Here is a 9,992-nt window from a genome sequence, read left to right as displayed (position 1 = left end):
AACAATGCGGGATCAAATACTACCATCCGGGGATCAAATTCCTTTGAGATAGGCGACTCCATCTTACCACAAACCTAGACTTTAAGTCTCGTACATTCGGGAAAGTTATTCTCACACTAGCCTAAACTAACCAATTCTATTTTCAACCAAGGGCATCTAAACCATGCTCGAAATTTTATTACGAAAAGAAAACAAACATCCACCACATACAATTCAATATCATCATTGCAAACCGATCAAAGGCAAACAAAATCCCTTTTTTTTTAGCTCATTTTTTTTTCATTTTTCATTTTTGTTTTTTTTTTTTTTTAGAAAGCTGAAAATGGGGTAAAGGAAAACTAATTAAAGAATTTGGATGTTAGAGGGGTTAGAGGATAAGAAAAAGAAATTTGGATATTAGGGGAAACCATCATCATAAATCCGCACAAATCATCATCAAAATTCATCATCAAGAAAAACCAAGGACAATGCCAATCAACCCATGATACCAACCAACAAGCAAACCAACCAAAGCATAATCATATCAAAGCCATAGGTAAGATGCTCCAAATAGCACACACATAAGGAGAAGTGAGACAAAAACATCAATATGCAATTGTTCTAGCCTAGGCATGCCATAAAAACGTGAAAAGGGCAACAACCAACCTAAAATAGGCATGCAAACTAGAACATAATACCATATGAATCCTACCACAAGTCCCAAAGGCTAAACTAAGCCTTTCATGCCAAACATTCCACATACAAACTCAAACTTCTCCATACATAGCACAAAAGCATCACAAGAAGGCACACATCCTACCAAAACCAAAACCTACTCATAGGCATAAAAACCCCAAGACTACCCCCCAAGCTAGACTTTTGAATACCGTACCCACAAAAGATAGACACGAAGAGGACAACTCTCCCCCCCCAAGCTAGAACTTGACACCGCCCTCGGTGTCACAAAAGACGGGAAAGAGTAAAAGGGAACGGTAAATACAAAAGCCTAAGCCTACTCCCGATCACTCCTCCCTACTCGGCGATGGCATGAAATTATAGTTAGGATCTACATCGCCGGAGTAGGAAGGTTGATCCACATAGGGAGGGAGATCATAGTTGGGGCTACTACGGTAATGACCGTAGTCCGGTGCATCACTATTGCCCCAACCACCATTATACCCGGGTGGGAACCCGAAGTATCCCCTTTGGGGGTGGTTATCGATCTCCTCCGGAGTCATCCTACCACATGTCTCGGGGACGTGGTAGTAAGAGGGGTCCCCCCTAAAATCACAACCCCCGGGTTGTGTATAATCGTAGGGAGGGAAGGAACGAAGCTCCGAAATGGAGCTACGGGGTCCTTGCCAATAAGAGTAGGTGGGTTGGTTGTTGTTCCAACCCGCAACCGGCCCTTCTTGAACGGGTCGGTGAGGATAGTTGACATAAGGGAGAAAGTCTCCCCTTTCAACGAGGTTTTGGTAGGACATTTGGGAGACATATCTTTGATATTCATTTTCTTGGAGAATTCTTTGGTTAGAAAGGTTAAGGTGGTGGAAGGCCGACTCGAGGTTGAAGGAGGAAGATGAGGAGGAGGATTGACCGCCCATGAAATTAGGAATGGTAGAAATGCTATGGCGGCGGGGTTGAGATGGTTGATCAAGGTCGGGAACATTGTCGGGGAGTGGCTCCTTTGGCACTTGCCAAGTGGTTCCCACGGTGTTCATAACCGCCGCATTAGGGAGAATGCAACGGTGTTTCCCTTTGACCAACCAAGAGTAGGTGGTCACATTTCCCCGGATTTCCACAATCATATTCATTGTGGCAAAACCGGCAAGGTCAAGAGCATTTGGGCCTTCAATTGGGGTTAATTGGTTAACCCAACCGGTGAAACCCAATGCCTTGGCGATGATTGTGATCATCCCACCACACTTAATCTCACCTGTCAACTCCGTGCTCATCTTGATATCGTAGCACCGCTTTATGAATATGTACCCCATATTCACGTTCCCCTCAAGATCCCCCTCAAATCGGGAAGCTATAAAGAGGCATTTAATCTCCTTTTTTGTTAGCTTCCCGAGATCTTGCTTTGTGAAGCAAGCGTACCCCATAATTCTCATGAATATACGGAGTACGAGGTGGATGATATGGCTAGCGTGACTAGACCGGGATGTGAATGTGGGGTACCTCGCGATAGTGTTCCACCAATTACACTCGTCGTAACTGGTGAGCTTGTAACTATCGGGTCTGGTTATTTGGTTGCTAACGGGCCACCCGAATATCTGATTGAGGCGAGTTAAGCTTATGTTTTGAGGTCGATTGAACATGTTAAACTTAATCTCGCACTCAATGGGCTCTCCCTCACCATTAGTTTTTCTCACGGTTAGGGTGGATAGGAATTCGAGAGTGAGCGATTCGAATGTTTCCTCCCTTTTTCGAAGGAAGTCTAACCATCCGAAATTTGCAGCCACTTGACGAATTCCGTCGTCTATTCCTAGCAATTGGCACGACTCTTGGTCATAGAATCGGGTTGGAAGCATTTTTCGTGCGGATAGCTTTTTGTGGTAACCTTTGGATTTTTCGGGTATTTTTATTAAAGGGGGAGGATTTGATTGATCTATTGTTTGGTTTGGGGTTTCAGTTGGGCTTTCCGAATGACGATTTTCATTTATTTGGATGCCGGAAGTAGTCTTCCTCTTCTTCCCTCCCGCACCTCCAAATAAACGAAGAACCATTTTGGAATTTAAGATTGGACAGGAAAGGTAACTTAAAACACCACAAACACACTCACGACACAACACAAACAATCTCCGAAACGTCAAACCCCCGATAAAATCCAAGTACCTGCTTACAATTCAATAATATTCCAACACAAACAACCAACAATTCCAACACAATAATTCCAACACAACAAATTCACAATTCCAACAGAATTTAACCAATTTTCGTGCACAAGTTCATCAAACTTAAGCAAGAAACAAATCACAATTCTCTTACTCCATAACTAATCACAAAATTCTAAAATTTAATTATCAAAGGCAAGTAAATTTGTTTAATTCACCTAATCATGCAACTAATCACACAACAATCATGAAATAAACAAATTAGAAAAGATAAGGTTTAAGAGGGAAAGTGAAGTGGGGAAGAAGATTTTACCAATTAGAGTATGAAAATACTCTAAAATCCTCCAATTTACCCATTTCCTCCTCCTCTAGCAAACTTTACCCCTTTTCCTTGCTTGTTCTTTAATTTGATTTCGTGGGTCTTCAAAATTTTCGCCCAAATTAGTGAAAAATTATGGTTTTTGGAGAGAGAATTTGATGGAGAATAAGAATTTGTGAATTTTGATTGAAGAAAGTTGAGATTTGATGATGAAAATGAAGAGAGAAGTTGGAGAAAGTGAGGGTTTTTAGAGTGAGAAGTAGATGGGGATGAGGAGAGAGAGCATGAATGTTAGAATGATTGGTGAAAATGGGTGAAGGAGATTAAAAGAAGGAGAAAGATTCCCCCTTTTTTTTTACCCGGATCGGCTGGAGCGGGCGTGCAGGGAAGAGGAGCGCCCGCTCCGATCCTGGGAATTCACTTCTGTTTTTTTTTTCTTTTTTTTTTTTGAATTTTCCTGTGAGGAGCGGGCGTGCAATTTTTGGAGCGCCCGCTCCGAACTCTTCTTCACCCTTCTGTTTTTTTTTAATTTGGTTCACCCTGTGAGGAGCGGGCGTGCAAAATTTGGAGAGCCCGCTCCTGGCTTTGGAGCGGGCGCTTGCACGCCCACTCCAATTCTTTGGAGAACCTTCTGTTTTTTTGTTAAGTTGGGACACCTGTGAGGAGCGAGCGTGCAATTTTTGGAGCGCCCGCTCCTGGGGGTGGAGCGCCCGCTCCTTTTTCCGAGGCGCCCGCTCCGAACTTACTGGAACTTCCTGTTTTTCTTCTGTTTTGGCTGGAATTAATTTCCTGTGACGAGCGGGCGTGCAAGGCTGAGGAGCGCTCGCTCCTCACTGCTTAAAGCTTTGATTAAATCCTTCCTTGCTTTCTTTTTTTTTTTTTTTTGCTTCCTTCTCCTACATTAAAACCACAAGGACATAATTCAACAAAATTAGCCAAAATCAGATATTCTCAACACTCTTATTCTTTTCTTCTCTCACTCATTGTTTTATTTCTCACTCCTTTTATTTTCTTGACTCTCTTTTCTCTCTTTTTTTTTCATTTTTTTTTACTCGAGTTGCCTCCCGGAAGCGCTTCTTTAACGTCAATAGCTTGACGACCTCCACACTCAGGAGGTAAGATTACATTGAGTTGATTCTAAAACACCTACATGAGCACCCTCGTAGTAAAGCTTGAGGCGATGCCCATTCACCTTGAAAGATCTCTTGCCGTCCATATCCCAAACTTCCACGGTTCCATGAGGAAACACTTCCTTAACAACAAAAGGTCCACTCCACCTTGATAAAAGTTTCCCGGGAAACATTTTCATCCTAGAGTTGTAGAGGAGTACCTTATCGCCTTTTAGAAATGATTTCTTTTCAATGTTCCGGTCGTGGCAATCCTTAGTGCGATTCTTATAGTTGCTAGCACACTCATAGGCGTCCAATCTTAGCTCTTCAAGCTCATGCAAATCAAGCCATCTTTGCTCTCCCGCGCAAGCCAAGTCGAAGTTAATCTTCTTGATTGCCCATTGAGTTCGGTGTTCAAGCTCCAACAGTAGATGACAAGATTTTCCATACACAAGACGATATGGAGTTGTGCCTATTGGGGTTTTGTATGCCGTTCTATATGCCCATAGAGCGTCATCAAGCTTTTCCGACCAATCCTTCCTATTACTTGCAACCGTCTTCTCAAGGATTAATTTAATTTGACGGTTGGATACTTCCACTTGCCCACTAGTTTGTGGATGATAGGTAAGGCCGAATCTTTGGTGAACCCCATGCTTTCTTAGCATCTTTTGAAAAGCACTATGAACGAAATGTGAACCGTTGTCACTTACCACTGCTCTAGGAATTCCGAATCTTGGAAATATGACTTTCTTGAACATCTTCATGACTACCTTGTGGTCATTAGTTGGGGAGGCAATGGCTTCAACCCATTTTGATACGTAATCGACCGCCACAAGGATGTATTGATTTCCATAAGAAGTAGGGAATAGCCCCATGAAATCAACACCCCACACATCAAATATCTCTAGCTCAAGAATCGGTTGTTGAGGCATCTCGTTTCGCTTGGATATATTGCCGGTTCGTTGACACCGGTCACAAGTCTTCACAAACCCCCAAGCATCCTTAAAGATGTGAGGCCACCACAACCCGCTATGCAAAACCTTCAATGTTGTTTTGTTTGCTCCCATATGCCCTCCACAAGGATCGGAATGACACATATTGAGCACATTTTGCACTTCTTCATCCGGAACACACCTACGGAGCAAACCATCTACTCCTCTCTTGTAGAGAATGGGGTCATCCCACACATAGTGTCTTGCTTCCCTTTTTAGCTTCTTCCTTTGATTTTTTGAGAAATCGGGAGGGAATTCTCCACAAGCCAAATAGTTCACCAAGTCAGGAACCATGGAAGCTCCTTCTCATTCAAGATATAGAGCACATCATCTCTCAATTCATCGCAAATGGGAATTTCATCATCACTAGCTTTCACATTCTCTAATCGGGAAAGATGGTCCGCAACCACATTTTCGACCCCTTTCTTATCCCGAATTTCTACATGAAATTGTTGGAGAGACAAGACCCATCGAAGAAGACGAGGTTTGGACTCTTTCTTTGCCACAAGGTACCTAATAGCCGCATGATCGGTATAAAAAATAGTTTTGGAACCAATTAGGTAGTTCCAAAACTTCTCAAAAGCATGCACCACGGCAAGAAACTCCTTCTCCGTTGTGGTGTAGTTCCGTTGAGCTTCATTCAAGGTCTTGGACATGTAGTAAATGACGTGAAGTTTCTTCTCAATTATTTGTCCCAGCACCCCTCCAATTGCAACATCACTAGCATCGCACATAAGTTCAAACGGCAAATCCCATCTTGGCCCTTGCACGATTGGAGTAGAGATCAAAGCCTCCTTTAATTTGTTGAAAGCTTGAAGACACTTTTCATCAAAAATAAAGATGGCATCCTTTTGAAGAAGAGCATTTAGGGGTCTAGCAATTTGTGAGAAATCCTTGATAAATCTCCTATAGAACCCGGCATGCCCTAAAAAGGATCTTACTCCTCTCACATTAATTGGAGGTGGCAATTTTTCAATCACTTCAACTTTGGCCTTGTCGACCTCAATCCCCTTGCTTGATATCTTGTGACCAAGGACGATTCCCTCTTCAACCATGAAGTGACATTTTTCCCAATTTAGGACCAAGTTGACCTTCTCACATCTTGCTAAGCATTTGCCCAAATTGGACAAACAATCTTCAAATGAAAGGCCCCCAACCGAGAAATCATCCATGAACACTTCCATTTCGGCTTCAAGCATGTCTCCAAATATACTCATCATGCACCTTTGAAAGGTTGCCGGTGCATTGAAAAGTCCAAACGGCATTCTCCTATATGCAAAAGTACCATACGGACAAGTTAAAGTTGTCTTCTCTTGATCATCCGGGTTTATGGGGATTTGAAAGAAACCCGAATAACCATCAAGAAAGCAATAATACTTGTGCTTTGTTAGTCTTTCAAGCATTTGGTCGATAAAAGGAAGAGGAAAATGATCCTTATTAGTGGATGCATTTAGACGTTTATAATCTATGCACATCCTCCAACCGGTCACCGTTCTAGTTGAAATGAGATCACCATTCTCATTTTCAACTACGGTCATTCCTCCCTTTTTAGGGACCACATGAACGGGGGAAACCCATCTAGAACTCAAAATGGGGAAGATGATGCCGGCATCAAGGAGTTTGGTGATTTCTTCATTCACCACCTCCCCCATTTGAGGATTGAGTTTCCTTTGCCTCTCAATGGAAGGCTTAGCACCCTCCTCAAGTGTTATGTGGTGCATACATAAAGCGGGACTAATACCTTTGAGGTTATCAATGGTATAGCCCAAAGCACCTTGGTGGTTTCTTAAAATACCACATAACATTTGAGTTTGGCACTCGTTCAAAGAAGAATTCACTATTACCGGAAAAGTTGAATTAGGACCCAAAAACTCATACCTTAGGTGTGATGGTAGAGGTTTTAACTCTACCATTGGAACACGCTTACCTTCTCTTGAGGTGGCTATTTTCAAAGCATCAATGCTTGTGATTCCCATGCATACTTGCTCAATGCTTTCTTCCGTACTTCCTTCAAGCATTTCTTCATAGAATGTCATCTCCTTGCCTTGCTCACCTATATTTTCCTTATTCAAAAGGACATTCTCAAGGGCATCGTTAGTAGTGAGCAAGTGCTCATGCATAGAAGTCACAATAGAATCAATAGTATCAATCATCATACAATTATCAAGACTAGAGCTTGGATATTTCATGCTCTCATTCAAATCAAATTCTATCACCTCATCTCCAACTTTTAGTGAAATTTTAGCACTTTTAACATCTATTAAAGCACCCGAAGTAGCAAGAAAAGGTCTTCCAAGAATTATTGGAATGTTAACATCTTCATCCATCTCTAACACAACAAAATCCACCGAGATTACAAACTTCCCCACCCTTAGAGGAACATCCTCTACCTTACCCTTTGGGAATTTAATAGAGCGATCGGCCAATTGTAGGGTGATGTTGGTGGGTAGAAGTTCCCCTATCCCAAGTCTTTGGTATACCGAGTATGGCATTAGGCTAACACTAGCCCCTAGGTCACACAAAGCATTATCAATTTGCATCTTGTATATTGCACATGGGATAGAAAAGTTACCGGGGTCTTTCAATTTGGGTGGCATCTTGTTCATGATAATTGCACTAAAATTCTCGATGAGACTCACCGTTTCAACCAATTCACACTTTCTCCTTCCACTCAAAATATCTTTCAAAAACCTAGCATAGTTAGGCATTTTCTTGATAGCATCGGTAAAAGGAATTGAAAGGTGAATTTGTTTCAATGTTTCAAGAAATTTTCCAAATTGCACATCTAATTTGTTTCTAACAAATTTGTGAGGATATGGTAGCTTTTGCAATTGTTTTGTTTCTCTCTCTTTTTCTCTTCTCTCTTCACTCTCTTTTTCAAAATCTTTCTCTTTCTCACATTCTTTCTCTTTTTCATTCTCATGGTTTTGCTCTCTCTCTTGTTCAAAATCACTTTTAAGGGGAGGCTCACTCATGTTCATTCTCTCATTGCCTTTTTTAGGAACACTTTCTTCCAACACTTTACCACTCCTTGTTGATATAACATTTACGGGCCTCTTAGGATCTAGTCCTTGGGGTGGTAGTTTAGAAGTGCTAGTCCCTTCCTTCAAAGCATTGGCCAATTGAGAAATTTGTGTCTCTAGCATTTTATTATGGGTCATCACTTCACTAAATTTCTTTTCACTAGAGGCCATGAAAGTATTGAACATTTTAGTTTGATTTTCCATCATTTCCTCCAAGCTAGACCTACTATGTGGTGCTTGTGCATAGTAGTTGTCTTGGGAAGCCCTATTACCTCTAACATTCGAATTGGACGCATTTTGATTAGAAGAACCTCTATTATTATTGTTGTTCCAATTGTTCCGATTATTAGAGTTTCCCCCTTGGTGAAATTGCCCTTGATTCCCATAGTATCCTTAATTATTATGATTATGGTTACCATAACCACCTTGTTGGTTGTAGTTACCTTGGGGATTTTGGTCCCTTTGGTTCCTATTTCCCCATTGATTTTGGTTATGGTAATCGTAATCATTTCCTCTTTGGTTATAGGAATTCCCCCCTTGTTCTCTTCTATTTGGTGGTAAGTATCTTTGATTGTCATTCCTATGTCTATTATCATAAGACAAGGCATTGACTTGTTCATTTTCATTTTCATTACCATCTTCGTATTGGGGTTGGAGTTGGGAATCATAATTACAAGAAGAGGTATCATGGTCATATGACCCACAATTTTCACAAAACAAACATCCATGAGGCATGTTATTAGAAGTAGAGGGAGAAGAGTTAGAATTCATACCCCTCCCCTTAGATTGGGAGGGATGCTCTTGTGTTGAACTAGAGGTCTCTAGTTTTGCCTTAATGGACGTCATCTCCTTTCCAAGGTTGGCGATTTGGGAAGTCAAATTGTTGATGGCATTAAGGTGATCGACGGAGTAAACCGCATTTCCTCCCTTGTTTAGAGAATCTCTCTCTCCTTCTTGCCAATCCATGTGGTGCCTCACCACATCCTCAATTATCTCTATGACTTGCTCCTCCGTCTTGTTCATAATCGGGCCACCCGCTCCCGCATCCAAGCTAGTCTTTCCTTGTGGGCTCAAGCCCCCATAGAAAATTTGAAGCACTTGATATGACGGAATTCCATGATGAGGGCACTCCCTTTGATATTCCTTGTATCGTTCCCATGCTTCATATATGGTTTCACTAGCTTTTTGACGGAAACCTTGGATCAAATCCCTTGCCTCGGCCGTCTTCTTTTGAGAATAGAATCTTCCTAAGAAAGTCGTGGTGACCTCGTCCCAAGTTCTCAAGGAGTTAGGCCTCACCTCCTTCTCAAGCCATTCAAGAGCCCTTCCTATCAAAGAAAAAGGAAATAGCTTTAGTCTCACAAACCCTTGAGTTACCCCATTTACCTTGATCGTGTTGCAATATTTTTCGAACTCGTTCAAGTGTGCAAGAGGGCTCTCATGTTTTGCTCCACTATATTGCCTCCTTTCAATCAAATTAATCATTGCGGGCCGAATCTCGAAGTCATTGGCTTGAGTAACGGGTGGAGCAATGCCGCTTGAAGCTCTATAAGCTCCCGGAGTTCCCAACTCCTTTAAAGGTCTTTGAGGTGGTGGTTCCGCGCCCCCATTTGATCTCGATCCTCCTCGAAATTGGTCTCTCTAGTTGGGGGAGTAGTAAACGGCCTAGAACCGGCTCTCTTTCTCCTTCTATAAGTTTGCTCAATCTCGGGATCGTAAGGTACCAAGATCCT

The 9,992-nt window shown here is 42.0% G+C and overlaps 1 non-coding gene across 1 annotated transcript; it reads left to right on the top strand.

The window, feature by feature from the left end:
* Window positions 1-9,370: 9,370 nt before the first annotated feature.
* LOC145573292 (small nucleolar RNA R71) lies at window positions 9,371-9,476 on the top strand. Its single transcript, XR_014097341.1, has one exon. It is a non-coding gene; the product is annotated as a small nucleolar RNA R71 (small nucleolar RNA).
* The last annotated feature ends 516 nt before the right edge of the window (window positions 9,477-9,992 follow it).

Source organism: Chenopodium album, chromosome 12 (genome assembly GCF_948465745.1).
Source record: "Chenopodium album chromosome 12, dcCheAlbu1.1, whole genome shotgun sequence".
NCBI classification, from domain to species: Eukaryota; Viridiplantae; Streptophyta; class Magnoliopsida; order Caryophyllales; family Amaranthaceae; genus Chenopodium; species Chenopodium album.
This window is presented reverse-complemented; position numbering and strand designations above follow the sequence as displayed.